Raw genomic sequence first — 16272 nt, forward strand, 5'->3', positions numbered from 1 at the left:
ACCAGATTTAATCTCCTGCCTATTACAGCTGAACCCTAGCAAGAAAATGGATTTTTGATGACTCCATTTAAATAAAGGTAAGAAAATATTATCTAAGTTGGTAATCACCTGAAAGAGTACTTTGACCTCAGTGAGGGCTCCAGCCTACACAGGAATCTTATATGGGATGCTAGTAAGGCAGTAGTCAGGAGTTATACTATTGCACTGAAGAGTGTTATTAACAAGTTCAGACTGGAAAGGAAAATAGAGTAAGTGTAGAAGTCTGAGGCTCTGGATAATAGAAATGCTCAATTTCCTTCCCATATCTTGAGAAGAAAACTATTATAATAAGCAAAATCTATTTAATACTCTTATTGATCTTAAAGTGGAGGCTTCTCTTAGAATAACTAAACAGGAGTTTTATGAACAAGGTAATAAAGTAGGGTGACTTCTAGCTTGAAAATTAAATTCTCTGAAACCTAATAGGTATACAAAGGGGGTTGAGCTGAGAGATGGCCTGTTCACCAGACATCCTAAGCTGATTAGTGACTCTTTCTACTCCTGTTATCAAAATTTATATACACAGGAATCACTGGGCCTACAAAACAGAGGCATTTTTAGATAAGGTCGCAGATAAGGTAGAGAGATGCTGGGAGAAACCAGGAATAACAAGGTATTGGGTGTTAAAGAATCAGTAAACATTTAATTTAACAATTAAATTAAACTAAAGTCCATTTTTCATAAAGGTGAATTTACAGTGGATTTATTTATTTATTTGAGTTTATTTTTTCTATACCGGCATTCGCGATGGGGATCACATCATGCTGGTTTACAATTAACAAGGTGTGACAAAGGCAAATAATAATAACATTAACAGGTGCTAAAAAGAAAAACATAGCAGTTACAATAAAACAGGGACGAGATACAACTTGGAACAGTGAAGCGGCGATAGTAGTTAACAGAGAAAAAAGAAACCTGCCAACCTGGCAAAGTTATTGGTTACCCTGTTGGGTGATCAGAATTGCTTAAGGAGAATTAGGGATTCAGTTGGTGTCTGGAAAGGCTTTCATAAATAACCAGGTTTGATGTACAAAAGTGGTTTTCTCTTCTGTGTAAGTGTCCTTTTTATCTCAGATATCTGGGTAAAGCTTCCATGATGTTTTTAATGTGCACAAAACTTTCCCAGTGGACAATTGTGAATCTTATTGGAGAGGACCCCTCAAACACAAAAAATCCTACCTGAGTCCACTTTATTCACAGTCACCCAGCTTGTCCTGGTCCCTTGGGATGGAGATCTGGTTTGGAAACTCCAGAGATCTTGGTCCTCTCTTGATGTTGGTGATTGTGACTTCTCTAGCAGGAAAAGTCTTTAGAATGTGGGAACCAGGCTATCCCAGCCTTGGAACCCTGTGGAGAGGGGTGAGTCAAAAAATCTCCCCACAAACAATATACGAATACTGGCTCTCTAAAAATCAGCAGTGACTGCTGCTTCACTGTCACTGGTGTTTGCCCCATCTAGGGAGTAGATTAGGGCTCGCAGGTCTTTAGCCCTTGTCCTTTGTGTCCAGGGGAACCCTTCTTCAAAGGGAACAAGGTTTAAGCAGCTGTCTTTTCTTGAGACAACAGGAAACATCTTGGCCATCTTACACTGTGGGGCAGATTTTAAAACCTGCGCGCAGGCACAGATTTGTTCGCGCAACCAGGCGCAAACAAATCTACGCCCGATTTTATAACATGCGCACAATTGTGCAACTTGCGCACGCCAGGCAGCCTGCCTCCATTCCCTCCGCCCCCCGCACCTTTCCCTCTCTCCCTTCCCCTCCCTAACCCGTCCCCCAGCCCTACCTAGAAACCCCCCTTACCTTTGAAGAAGTTACGTGCCCCGGCCGATGGCTGGCCCGCGATCCCGGGCACAGCGGCAAATGGCCACTGTGCCTGGAGGCTCAGGCCACGCCCCGGGACATACGCGTGTCCCGGGGCTTGCGCGCGCCGCCGAGCCTATGCAAGATAGGCTCGGCGTGCGCAGGGGCAGCTTTTCGGGGGTTACGTGTGTATCTTACGCGTGTAGCCCTTTGAAAATCTACCCCTGTGAGTATTGTCACTGATGCTTAACTCACCTAGGGAGTAAAGGGGCTCATAGGTCTTCAGCCCCTTCACAGGAATCCCAAAAGGGGATCTGAAAAATTCTATCACACTGCAACTAAATAAAGGATGACCCTCTGGCAGGGTGTGCACAGAGAGAAACCTCTTAAAAATAATGTTCATGTTGAGGCTGGGAGGCCTCACCAGGGAGTAGGAAATCTGCATCCTCACTGCTCTGAATCAATCTGAAACTGACTACTAGGGGTGTGCATTCGGATTGACCGCATTAGTAAAACGCAACTCATATTTTTTTTTTACTTAAAAAATTGATTCGACATAAACGATCGGATTTCCCACATATCGAACATAGATATGTTCGATATGTGGGAAATCGCGATTGTTGAGCCAAAATAAAAATATAAACCCCCTCACCCTCCTTAATCCCCCCCCCCGACTTACCACAACTCCCTGGTGATCGAGCGAGGAGTGAGGACGCCATTTCTGCAATCCTTGGCGAGAAGCATGTGACGTCGGCGGCACGTCGAGTGACGCCGGCGTCACGTGATTCCCGGCTCGTTCGCGCCGGACGGCTCGTTCGGCCCAAAAAGAACTTTTGGCCAGCTTGAGGGGGTCAGGAGGCCCCCCCAAGCTGGCCAAAAGTTCTTTTTGGGCCGAACGAGCCGTCCGGCGCGAACTCGCCGGGAATCACGTGACGCCGCGTCACTCGACGTGCCACCGACGTCACATGCTTCTCGCCAAGGATTGCAGAAATGACGTCCTCACTCCTCGCTCGATCACCAGGGAGTTGTGGTAAGTCTGGGGGGGGATTAAGGAGGGTGAGGGGGTTTAAATTTTTTTTTTGCACATATGTACATATACCCAACTCATTGGATTTTTTTTATGTCCATATTGGCCGCAAGTGGGACCCCCTTTCGGACATAAAAAATATGAACATAAAATTTTGCTCTGCACATCCCTACTGACTACCCAGATTACTAAAATGACTTCTCTATATAGGTTCAGGCAACCAACCACAGCCCTCCAGGTTGGGAGGGTCTGAAGAGGATGGGAGGCTCACTGAGATGTAGATTCTAAGCAGGGACCTAGCGCTATCTAGTGGCTGACTCAAGGTAGAGCCACAGAGAAATCACCCACTTTTGAAATAGAAAGGCAATTGTGGCATTGAATGTGGGAAAGTTCATTGAATTCATATAACATGTTATCCTACACCCTCACCTCTAAATTAGCTAATGGAATCCCAAGAGGGGAGTCTTTCCCTAAATCTATGAAGCTGGCTTCTATATCAGTAATACCCATGGAAGAGAAAAAACTTAAAGGAGCATGGTTCCTATAGGCCTACTTCCTTCCTCAATTATAACGTAAAAATCTTTGCAAAAATTCTGGCAAGTTGAATAGAGAGATTCCTGCCTAAGTTAATCTACAAGACCTATTCATTTTTCATAATAGGATACCAGGATTCAGGACAAAGTAAGAAACAGTCACGAACTTGTTGTACAATGCTCAAGAAAGAAATCTTGACTACCTTTTGCACTCCCTAGATACAAAAAAAAACCTTCCATAAAGTGGACTATTCCTTTTTATTTGCAGCTAAAAAAAGGCTAATTTTCTCAGGCAGATATCAAGCTTATATAGGGAACCATGTACACTTGAAACAATTTCTCCTTGGTAGAGGGAGCCACTGCAGTATGTTTTGTGCTCTCCTTAGAGCTTCTGGTCACTGCAATTAGGAGAAATTCAAATATAAAGTACATGTAGGGAAAAGAGAGATCGGAGCATAAAATAGCCTTGCTTGTGGATGATGTTCTATTCATTAATGATCCATTTCAGTCTTTAGCTAGGTTGGCTGAAATAATTTCTGAATCCAGTGTGTTCTTCTCAGAATATAGAGTCAATTTAGAGAAGATGAAGCTGTGGATATAGGATTGTTTCCAGAATTGGATGTAGAAATCAAAACTATCCCTGCGAGTGGATCTCGGGATACCTGAAATATTTGGTAATTCACAGACTGAGTATAATTTATTATGTTGAACTCCCTGAATTATCCCCCTCTGTTCAAAACTATCAAATAAGATCTGAAAAAATGGCTACCCTATTCTCTCTCCTGGTTTGGCAACATCATGACCATTAAAATGAACACATGCTCAAGAGTGTTATTCCTGTTTGAGAAGCTCCCGCTTTGGATCACAGTCACCTTTTGGACTGGATTAAATTCTGCTGTGGCCAAATGTATCTGGAAGAAAAAAAGGGCACAGGTCTGTAAAAAGGTGGACCTAAGAGAGAGAGAGGAGGGCTGAGCCTTGGGTCTTACCAAATAGTCATGTACCTGGAGAGAATTATAGAATGAAGGAAAACCCCAACCAAGAAGCACTCGATTGAGATGGATTTGTTGATGGGATTTGCTTCCTGTAAGTGTATCTTTTCAGTCTCTCTTGGGTTGTGCCCAATAGAACACAAGGAGACATAACTGGCGAAACACCCATTTCTTGCTGGAGCTTTGCAAATTGGCATGCTGTAGTATCCAGAGGTAAAATATCTTCTTGTTTTTTCTCCATTGTCCCCCTGAGGAACAATCATCACTTTCATAGTCACCTCAGTAAGATAAATTTTCAATGGCTATGCAACCACAATATTAATTATGTAGGTGTATTGTTTAATGAAGGAATGTTTCTCTTTATCCAAACAGTTAAGAGATAAGCATGAAGTGGAGATGGTGCCAGTGTTTAGATACCTACCTAAGAGGTAGGTATCTAAACACTGGTAGGTATCTACCAGAAGAGGAGATTTTTAACAAGGGACATAATGAAGCAAATGTCAGCAGAATGCTTAAAGCATTTGAGGAATTGATCAGTGAACAACTGTATAATAAGGATCTAATATAAAAAAAATTATTGGATCCTATTGGAAGGGACAGAAGACCCAATAAGGAAATTCAAAGAATTATTGGCTTAAGATTTAAGAAAAGCACTGGGAACAAACAGTATGGAGACTCAATCATGGCAATTCTTTATGTATGATGACTATGGAGATGCAAGGGCCTTTTGTCATTGGTATAATATTCTGGTTAGGCTTCAAAAAAATTGGTCTAATTGATTCCAATAGGTGCTGGAGAGGATGTGGTGGTGATGGGGGGGGGGGGGGGGGGGTGGGCATGTTCCCCTGTTCCATATAAGACATGTTAGAGATGTACTGGTAGAGATATCATGAATATATAACGTGAGAAGAATTTGTTTCACCCTGCAGTTATCTTGTTGGGCCTGTCAATTAAAGGGAGTAACTTCAGTTGGGGGTGACATCCCTTAGGGGTTAGCTTGCTAGTGTATCAAACAGTGGCATAGTGAGGGGCCAAGGCCCTGGGTGCCAGGCTGTAGGGGGGCACCACGGGGGCAGGGGATCCCATATCACACAAAGAAGAAAAGGCTCTATGGCCACCATGGGGTTCCCATGCCGCTTGATGGCAGAAAAGGAGGAGGCCTGGGACCACTGAGGGTACCTATCCTGCCTGGCAGCAGAGGGCAGCCACCAGGGTGGTGCATCCCACTTGGCATCAAAAGAGGAAGAGGATGCCTGCAGCCACTGAGGGTGCCTATCCTACCCAGCAGCAGAAGAGGACGAGGCCCACAGCCTCTGGGGACACCTAACCCACCTGGTGGCAGAAATGGAGGAAACCTGCAGCTGCCAGGGGGAGTCCATTCTGCTTGACAACAGAAGAGGAGAAGGAGGGCCTGCAGTTACCAGGGGAGCCCATCCTAACCCAATGGCAGAAGTGGAGGAGGCCCGTGTCCTAACTGAAGGAGAGGGACTGGAGCTGGAACCAGAGCCTTCCCATGTATGTTTGTGTGGAGGGAGCGAGTGGAGCCAGTGTGTGTGTGTGTGTGTGTGAAGGAGAGGGTGTGGAGCCAGCATGTGTGTGTATGAAGGAGAGGGAGTGAAAGTCCCTATGGGTGTCTGAGTGAAGGAGAGGGAGTGGAGCTAGAGTACGTGTGTGTGTATGTTTGTGTGTGTGTGAAGGAAAGGGAGTAGAACGTGTGTGTGAGTGGGTGTGTGTGAAGAAGAGGGAGTGGAGCCAGCATGTGTGTATGTATGAAGAGAGGGAATTGAACCAACATGTGGGTGTTTGTATGAAGGAGAGGGATTGGAACATGTTTGTGTGTATAAAGGAAGGGGAGTGGAACGTGTGTGTGTGTGTGAAGGAGAGGGAGTGGAGCCAGCATGTGTGTGTATGAAGGAGAGGGAGTGAAATCAGCCCCTATGGATGTCTGAGTGAAGGAGAGGGAGTGGAGCTAGAGTATGTGTGTGTGTATGTTTGTGTGTGTGTGAAGGAAAGGGAGTGGAACAAGTGTGTGTGTGTGTGTGTGTGTAAAGGAGAGGGAGTGGAACAAGCATGTGTGTGTATGGAGAAGAGGGAATGGAGCCTGTGAGTATGTGGAGGAGAGGGTATGGAGCCAGCCTGTGTGTGTATGGAGGAGAGGGAATAGAACCATTGTGTGTGTGTGTATGTGTGTGTGTATTTGGAGATGGAGGAGAGGGAATGGAGCCTGTGCGTATGTGGAGGAGAGGATATGGAGTCAGCCTGTGTGTGTATGGAAGAGAGGGAATGGAGCGTTGTGTGTGTGTGTGTGTGTGTGTGTGTGTGTGGTGTGTGTGTTGGAGAGAAGAGGGAGCAGAGCCAGTGTATGAGTATGAGTCCAGGAGAATGAAACCCTGTGTGTGTGTTGAATGTGTGGTTGGAGGAGAGGGAGTGGAGCTAGATTGTGTTTATGGAGGAGAGTGAGTGAAGCCAGTGTATGTGTGTGTGGAAGAAAGGGATAGAGTCAGTGTTGTGTGCCCAAGAGAGAGTGAGCCAGCGTGTGTGTGTTGGTGTGTGTGTGTGTGTTTGAACCTGAAAGAGAGGGAGCCACCCCAAGTTTTGTGTATCTATGAGCATGTGGAGTTTTGAAAGAGTGTTTAAGTGTGTCAGTGTGAGCATGAAGATTAGTGTGTGTGTTGTGTGTGTGTGTGTGTGTATGAGAGAGGAAAAAGTTTGTGCAACCTCCCTTCCCCCTCACTACTCTATGATAATCTCAGTTGACCAGAAGGTCAAAAGTTCTGCGGTATGGAGAAGTGAGTGATTTTTTTTTTTCTCCTTATTGATTTAATTAATTATGTTTTATTTGATGTGTGTACGATTTTGAACATATTATATTGGTGTTTGGGAATTTAAAAAAAATATATCAGTCTTTTATTGGATGTTTATTCTGTCCATCTCCTGTTTTGAAATATTCATTATGTTATTAATATGGTTTCACTATTATGATTGATGCTTTATATTTCTTGATTTATTATTTGATGATTCTGAGGAAGGATGATGCTTTAGTTTTTCCATACATGCACTACATACTGAGTCTGACATGTTGCAGTTTCCAGTTTAGTTTGTCTGTACTTTATACTTTACGGTCACTTTATTCTATATTTGAAGAGGGGTTTGTCTGTGTTCTATATTTGTGATTGAAGTTAAGTATCTGCTAATGTGTCGTTCAATGTAGGGTTCTATAGAAGTTTGGATTATTCCGCGTTTCTTATAGCAGATTTATTGGTGTTTTTAGGGCGTGGTGTAATATTTGCAGTGTCACCTTTTCAAAGGGTGGTAACTGTTTGAGTGCTGGCAGTTTAGTGCTGTGTTGGAAAGGGAGGTTTATTATATTGTAATTGTAATTTTGCTTTCTCATGGCTTCTGAGGACCAAGCCCACACCCAAACATGCGTTACAATAGTCCTAACATCATATGTGTTCCAAGGATCTTTTTGGCTTTCATACAGGGTTTTGTGGTTGATACCACAGCAGTGCATGTAAATATAATATACATGCTGTTGTGATATTTTTTATTTCAAAAGATTGTACTTTGAGTGTCTTTTTTCATGTAAAATCTTTTATTATAAATGATTAATTTGAAATTCTGTGGAGAGGGCCATGGTTGGGGGAAGGCTGGGCATAAAGCTATAAGATTCATTTAGGGTGCGTAATACCCTTGCACTGACCCTGATTAGAAAAAGAATACAAATAAAATATTTAAAAAAAACAGAACGAGGAAGGGCCAGCACTGTAATTGTTCACACAGGGCTGCAAAAGCATTAGCACTGGCCCTGCACGGCAGCACCCTATGGTGACATGCTGGCTGGGTTCCCACCCTTCCCCAGTGAAAAGAGATCCAACACAGTTGTGCTAGGCAGTGATGCAATGGTGGGAGAGAAAGGAGGGGGCACATGGGAGCCAACACAAATGCAATTGGTCTCTGGGCGTCGGAGACCCTCGCTACGCCTCGTGGTAGCAAGGCAAAATGTAGCCCAACACTGGAAATTTTCAGAACAAACCTGAGAGAGAAAAATAAATCCAGATAAATCTAGAGAGTAATAGCTATGGGACTCATCTTTTTCTATGTGATAGATACATATCAGAATAGGGATGTGCAATCATTTTTTGATGATTAGGAAATTGGTACGATATTTCCTAAATCGTCATGGATCGGGAAACCGATAAAACGATTGCATGTTCCCCGAATTTTCGTAAAACATCGTTTTTTCACGAAAAAAAAATGCCGATCCGCGGGAATACGAGATTTTCCCATGGCCACACGAACCCGAAAGCGGAAATGATCGGGCACCCGATGCACATCTCTATATCAGAATGCAATGAGAATATGGGACCCTTTCCTGAAGTATGCAGTTAAAGAAATGGGGTTGAAAAATGGGATTAACTAGAATCAGGAACCATGTGGAAGTAGGGCTCGACCATAAGGCTGATGCCCTCTTTCTGCTTGCAACCCATTTTGTTATAAACTTGCAACTGAGCCCAGGGACTTGGGGCAGAAAAAGAGAGGAACCCAAACATGTAATGATATGACAAGTATAGAACAGCAATATGCAGGCCTCCCCGCAGAGTGGCATCTAAGAATATTTGCATGTTATCACTGTCAGTTGAATCATATTAGTAATCTCCTATTTTCTATTTCTTAGGAAGCAGGATGCTTCAGGATCCAGAAGAAAGGTGACAGGAGATAAAAGATTCTGCCTTTCATGTCCCTTGCAAGGATCATGCCAGAAGAATCACTAGATAGCAGTCAGAATTCCTCTCTCCTTTTATGCTCATTTCTGCTTTCTCCTTCAAGGTCACAAGCTCCTGCCTAGGCAGTTCCCAGATTGTTACATTTTGCGGGGCCACAGACTCACCCTCCAATGCCACTCAAATAAACACAGGTCCCAGCGATGATGGCTGCTCAGACACAATGCCCAGATGCCCTGCTCCTGCAGTCTTGCTAGGTACACGCACGTGGTATATGGTGCCTCTTAAAGGGCCCAATAGTGGGAAATCCAGACCCAGCACGTAACTGATGAAGTCCTACCCACTACTAAAAATGCCCCGGGAATTTCCAGAGGACACCTCAGTAATGGGTCTTCTGCATTGTTGTATGTAGTGTGGGTTTACTGCTTCTGGTTCCTATGTTCCTGTTTCCTGTTCCTGCTTCCTGCCTTGTCTCTCCAGCCCAGAGTTGCCTCATCTCTCAAACCTAGCCTACCTTGTCTATTCGGCCCAGCCTGCCTTGTCTCCTCAGTCCTGCTTGCCTCATCTCCCTGCCTTTCTTTGGACTGTCTTCTGGATCTCACCACTTGCCTGGACATTGACCATCTTGTTTGCTGCCTGCACTCTGACCTTTGCTTGGCCTGTATCAATGCCTACACCATTGCCACAGAGACTCTCGCCAGGAACTGTCGGCCTCTGGAATCGAGAACTCAACCCAAGAGTAACGGGGTTGGTATAGGTGAAGCTCCTATTCAGTCTCTCTTCTGCATAGCTCCACCAGCTGTCAGTGATGGCCAACGTGGCCTACCCTGTAGGCTGAGCCAATCTCACCAGCAACAAGGATCCACAGGTCTTACACAGAGATAGAAGTTCAGGTATTATGGCTGAAAGTAGGAGCAGACCCCTTCATCCATGGGCCTATCTTTTTCCCATTTTATGTCCCATTGGGGTCCATTTTCAAAAGATTTAACTGCTAACATCAGGAATCAGCTGGTTAAACTTCTGTTTTCAAAATTCCCCACATTAACTAGCCAAAGTTCAGTTGCAGGGATATTTTTTGAGACAGTTTAAAGACTTAGGCAACCACAGGTACACAAATATCAGTTCTAAATCTAACAGGTTCAATTTTGCACAGCTAGATTTAAGTGAATTTTCAATTAAAAACATGCCAGTTTGGTCTGGCTAAAAATTTGGGTATAAACAGGAAGTTATTTCTATTTTGAGATTTAGTCAGTTAATTCATAAAATTAGCTAGTTGAGTGGCTAAATATTTGTTTTAAAAATAACCAATTAAATTAGCTGGTTGTCTTATTCATTCTGTAAAGTTTTTAAAATAAACCCTCAAGGGATCTATTTCATGTTTTGCACTGGAGGTTCTTATCCTTCTCACTGTGTGTCTCTCCTGATTGATTCTACCCTCTTTATATGTAGCATTGCATCATCAAAGAGGAGACATGAGTGTAGTGAACACGCCATACTTTGTTTTTGGTGCATCAGTGCAAGTGGGTGTCATGATGTGCAGAAATCTTTCTTGAGGTTTCTTAATGTTGCTTGAGTGGGTTGTGATGTCGCATCAATTCTCTTCAAATGCAGGAAGAGAAAATGTTTTTACTCTAGCATTCTAAGACAAGTCGAACAGCTGGTTCTGTCTAGTTTAAACCCTGTTTGAGAGGTTTTCTGATCTGTCATTTATATCTGTATTTTTTTTTATTGTTTCTCAGTTTTGTGATCCACAACTCCATGGAAGGAGCAAACTGGTTTCTACAACTGCTCAGTGTAATGGTTTGACAAAGTAAGTAGGGTAATTGATCATCTGTTTGCTAGGCAGAATGAAAGAACCAAACAGATAAATAATATGGACATTATAAAAGGATGCAGGACAATTTTCTAAATTATATTAAAATGATATATAGAAATCTAGGTAGGTGATACTTTTTTTTGATCTAAATACATTTTTGTAACACACAAATGAAACCACACACCGCAACCTAGACCGTCTGTAGATCTCAATCTAATAAATCACCTCCCATAAGAGGCAACAATCTACAACATCAACCACTTAAATTTTCACAAATGCTTTATTCTTTACTTATTGGAAAATGTACCATCTCATTATACTATTTAAAATACTTTTATCGCTCATTCAAATGTTCAAACATTGAATTCTTATCTCATTGATATTAAAGTGCACATATATCAATGAGATAAGAATTCAGTGTTTGAACATTTGAATGAGCGATAAAAGTATTTTAAATAGTATAATTGAGATGGTACATTTTCCAATAAGAAAAGGATAAAGCATTTGTGAAAATTTAAGTGGATGATGTTGTAGACTGTTGCCTCTTATGGGAGGTGATTTATTAGCTAAATACATTTTTGACAAACTTTCAAGAGCTATATTCTCCCATTATCAGATCAGTGTACATAACACTGGAGAACTAGTCCAAAACATTAAGGGCTAGATTCATCAAACTATCGCATACAAAAGGAAGAGGGGCATGTTTTATGATAGTGTACATTGCAATAAATAGGCTATTATCTTAACGCTTCGCATAGGTATTACTGCAGAGTGTGATAACCTTTTTGCACGTTGCTGTAATACCACAATTATTGCAGTTCCTACCTGTAACCACTAGGGGAGAGATAGAGAGGGAGAGATTTGTACAGTGTTCTCTCAACCTAGCTTGATGGACTCTCTACCTGGGTAACATCAAGCTAAGTTGAGAACATTGTACAAATCTCATCGTTGTGTGAGTTTCCTCACGCTGAAGGACATCACAAGAGTGTACTGTTCTGTTTGTACGTCTCACTCTGCATGTCAAAGTGGCCCCTAACCCCTACACTACTACCTAAACCTCACCCGAGTTACTAGGTGGGCCTCCTATAGTAGCATATATAGCTGCTTACTAAGGTGCCATCCCCAGAGGTGCTCTCTCTCTCTCTTCCTCCCTCTCACTCGCGCCCCCCCCCCCCCCCCCCCAATCTCAGGGCTCCTCTAATCTTTCCCCAGCCTAAAAATGCCCAAAACTCCATTTGCGTTATGGGCATATTGCACAGCTTAACACCAATAAAAAAGGTGTAGTAATTTTTGGCGTTAAACCTGTGCATTATGGCTTCGCACCTACCCTTGCGTGTGCCGAGCCTATTTTGCATAGGCTCGGCAACATAGGCTCGGCAGTGCACGCAATCCACGGGATGCGTGTATGTCCCGGGGCTTTCGAAAATGGGTGGTCCGGGGGCAGGGCATCGGTCTGGGGGCGGTCCGGGGGTGGTACCAAGTCCGCCGGAGGTTCACGCGCCGGCAGCTGGCAGGCATAACTTGGCGAAACAAAGTAGGGGGGATTTAGGTAGGGATGGAGGTGGGTTAGATAGGGGAAGGGAGGGAAAGGTGGGGGGGAGCTAAAAAAGTTCCCTCCAAGGCAGCTCCGATTTCGGAGCAGCCTTGGAGGGAATGGGGAAAACCATCGGGGCTCCCCTTGGGCTCGGCGTGCGCAAGATGCACCCCCTTGCGTGCGCCGACTCTGGATTTTATAACATGCGCGTGGCAGCGAGCACATGTTATAAAATCGGGTGTGCATTTGTGCACGCCGAGTAGCGCGCACAAATGTACTCAGAGCGCGTAACATTTAAAATCTGGCCCTTTGCGAAGCCAGCTCACTTTTCCAAAATTTCCGCCCCAACTCTTCCCCTTTTAAAAATTTGCATCGCGCCATACGTTATGGTGCTTTTTGCATGCGTTAAGGTGTTTCTTGCATGCGAAAACACCTTAACGCATGCGAAAAGGCCATAATGCGAGTTGAAAAATAACCCCCTAAGTTAGTCAAATAAAAATGTATCACCTACAACATGTTTATTAACCTTTATTCCTTTGTATCCTCATAGGGATGGTAACTTTGAAAGCGGTGCATGGGTGCAGCACATTTGTCGCCCTGCATCCAGGGACACAGCTATATTATAACATAAGTGCATATATGCGTATATATTATAAAATAACCTTACCGTGCACTCAATTTTAAGTGGGCACACAAATGTGGGCACAAATCCCACGTCTACTGCACAAGTGGGGGGATTTTAAAAGCCACATGCACCAATGCCATTGGCTATTTTCCCAGTTCATTCCCAGCTTGCCCAGTTACAGGATAGGACTTCCAAACCCCCTAACTTAATAGCCTCCCCTTTAGACTCGACCTTTAAAATGTCGCTGAACAATCTAGAATTTTTGTTTTTACAACTTACATGTAAAGTTACGTGGCAGGGTACCCTGCTGCATGCCAGTGCACGTAATTATACACATGCTAATTTCTATTTTACATTTGGGAACTTTTCATTTGTACACGTAGCAGCAAGTACCCGCATATTCGGGCAGATTTTAAAATCCACTCGGCCTGCACCAGCCCCATATATTCCGCATCCCCTAATTCAATGGTTCCCAATCCTGTCCTGGGGATCCCCCAACCAGCCGGGTTTTCAGGATATCCACAATGAATATGCTTGCAAACTCGTGCATATTCACTGTGGATATCCTGAAAACCCGACTGGCTGGGGGGGTCCCCAGGACAGGGTTGGGAACCACTGCCCTAACTGATGCGCATGTCAGGCTGCTAAAATTCACCTGATAGTGTTAAATGACCATCATTACAATGGGAAGGCCAGTTTTCAGACTCCCTGTGTTTCTTGCAGGCAATGTGTAGTGGAGGAGGAGCCTAGTGGTTAAACAAAGGGCGGCAAACAGGGAAGCCAGGTTTTAAATCCTGCTGCTGCTTCTTGTGACCTTGGACAAGTCACTTCACCCTCCATTACCTCAGATATGGACTTAGATAGTGAACCCTCTGGGAATGTAATCCACGTTGAAGTGTCTGAAAAAGCAAAATATTAAATAAGGTACCTTCAGGATAAATTCTGTTTTTCAGCACTTCAAAGCAGATTACATTTAGGTACTGTAGTTCTTTCTCTGTCCCCAGAGAGCATGAAAACTTGAGACAATAGAGGGTAAAGCAACTTGCCCAAGGTCATAAGGAGCAGCAATGGGATTTGAATGCTGGTCTCATTTACTCAAAGGCCACTGCTTTAACCACTAGGCTACTCCACTCCATGAGGGCTTTCTTGTTAAGGTCACATTCTTATAACCAACAATCACATTTGTTTAAAACAAAGCCATATCTCCACAGTCATTTGAAGCACCATGTGAAAGCATGGATCACAGTGCTGGAATTAACCAAGTTGTGTTCAGTGTGAGAAGCTGACTTTTTAACCAAGGTGACTCAGTGCTAACATTGGCAGATTGCACCCTGTGATACAAGGTCACATTACCCACAAGGAAAACAGATAATGTATTCTTACATACTTCTGATCTTTTTGAAATGCATTAAAGCAAGTTAGAGCTCAGCACAGTATGGTTTAAAAAAATGTTTGTTGAAGATAACAGGTCTGATTTAATAAAGTTTGTTTTCCCATTTTGTTCTATGGGAAAATAAAACGTTAGTAAATCAGGCCCAATGTTTGCAAAGTTGAATGTTAACAAAATCCTTCTGAATTTACCAAAAAGTGTAATTTTGAAGCTAGATTAATTAAATCAATTCTAAAATGTCTTTGACACCTATTTCATTTATTAAAATGTTATATTCCACCTGTCAAGCATGTTATCCAGGTGATAAAATAAAAATCCACAACCATAAAATATCATAAAAGCACTTAAATTAACAAATGTAGAGTACATCATAAAGGGGAAGGAAGGATATCGGCAATAAGCTTATGCAACTTTCTAAAAGGAGATTAGAGCAGCCATGTCAAATGTCATCATTAAGAAACACTAATTCTTATTTTATCGAACTTTCGTGAGCATATAAAAAATGACAATGGGACCAACACAGTGGCTGAGTTGTCTACCATGCGGATGGCCCCTGGCTCGACTCCCAAGTCAGGTCGCCAGTTCCTCAGGTTGACTGGAGCTGGGGATGCTGCAGAGATAGTGTTTACAGCACCCATAGGGATGGGAATCAAGGGCATCTCAAGGTTATATGTTTTAAATGTAGAGGAGATTTTTGAAACTGTCTGGTCAGACCATTTTGTTATAAGCTTATCTGTTAAGAGTCAAGCTTCTTTTATACCTAAAAAGAAGCAAGTATATGAAATATAGTAATTTCAGAAATGGTATATGAAAAATGGTCAGAGGTCATAAATGCAGTTGGTGTAATCTCTATTTCTTGTGCAGATTTGGTGGATTGCTGGAAAAGTACTTTGAATAAAGCATATGATGATGTTACCCTTGAGAAAGCTGTCTATTTAAAAAATAAAAAATGTTGTCCTATGGTTTAATAAAGAACTACTGGACCTTCATAGAGAAGAAAGAAGGTGGAGAAAATTAAAAAGTGATGAAGCAAAGGGTAAATATAAGGAATGCTTATTTAGTTAGAAGCAGAGAGTTTTTGAGATCCAGAAGAAATGTTATGCTAAAAATATGAATGCCTCTTTGAATAATCCTAGTTTATTGTTTAGTACTGTACAGAGATTATTTCATGATTCCAACTGGATGGAAGAAGAATTACCTGATTGTCAATGTTTGTCTACACACTTTGTTATAAAGGTTGCTGATTTATGATCTTCTCTAGATACAGATGTGTTGGCTTACTTGGATTTAGTTTCTGGTTCCAAGGTACAAGACTGGGTAGATTTTTCTCCTCTAACTCCAGTTAGGTTAACGGCTTTGAATGTCCAGCGGAAGACTACTTTTTGCCCTGCAGATCCTTGTTCATTTTCAGTTATTCATATCATTAAAAAAGATAAGTATGCTGTCTGGCTAATTTTAAAAAGAACTCGCATGCGCCATCAGCACATGAGCAGAGATACGCTGTAATTTTATATCATGTGCGGGGGGGGGGGGGGGGGGGGAGAGAGAGAGCACTGTAAGAGAGACAATTTGACTATATATCTGTTATGGAAGTGTCAGTTTAGTGGACCCTTGGGCCAACCTGCAGGAGACTGGGAAAGATATTCAAAAGTCTCTAGTATACCACAGACTGGGAGGCAGATGTTCAGGCTGGACGTAGAGGTGCTCTTCACCCTGGAAGCTGGTACTCCCCTGGGAGGAGCCTGTAAGAGCCCAGCCACTGGGACTTAGGCGGTAGTGGATCAGGACTG

This window comes from Rhinatrema bivittatum, chromosome 1 (genome assembly GCF_901001135.1).
Source record: "Rhinatrema bivittatum chromosome 1, aRhiBiv1.1, whole genome shotgun sequence".
Taxonomy (NCBI): domain Eukaryota; kingdom Metazoa; phylum Chordata; class Amphibia; order Gymnophiona; family Rhinatrematidae; genus Rhinatrema; species Rhinatrema bivittatum.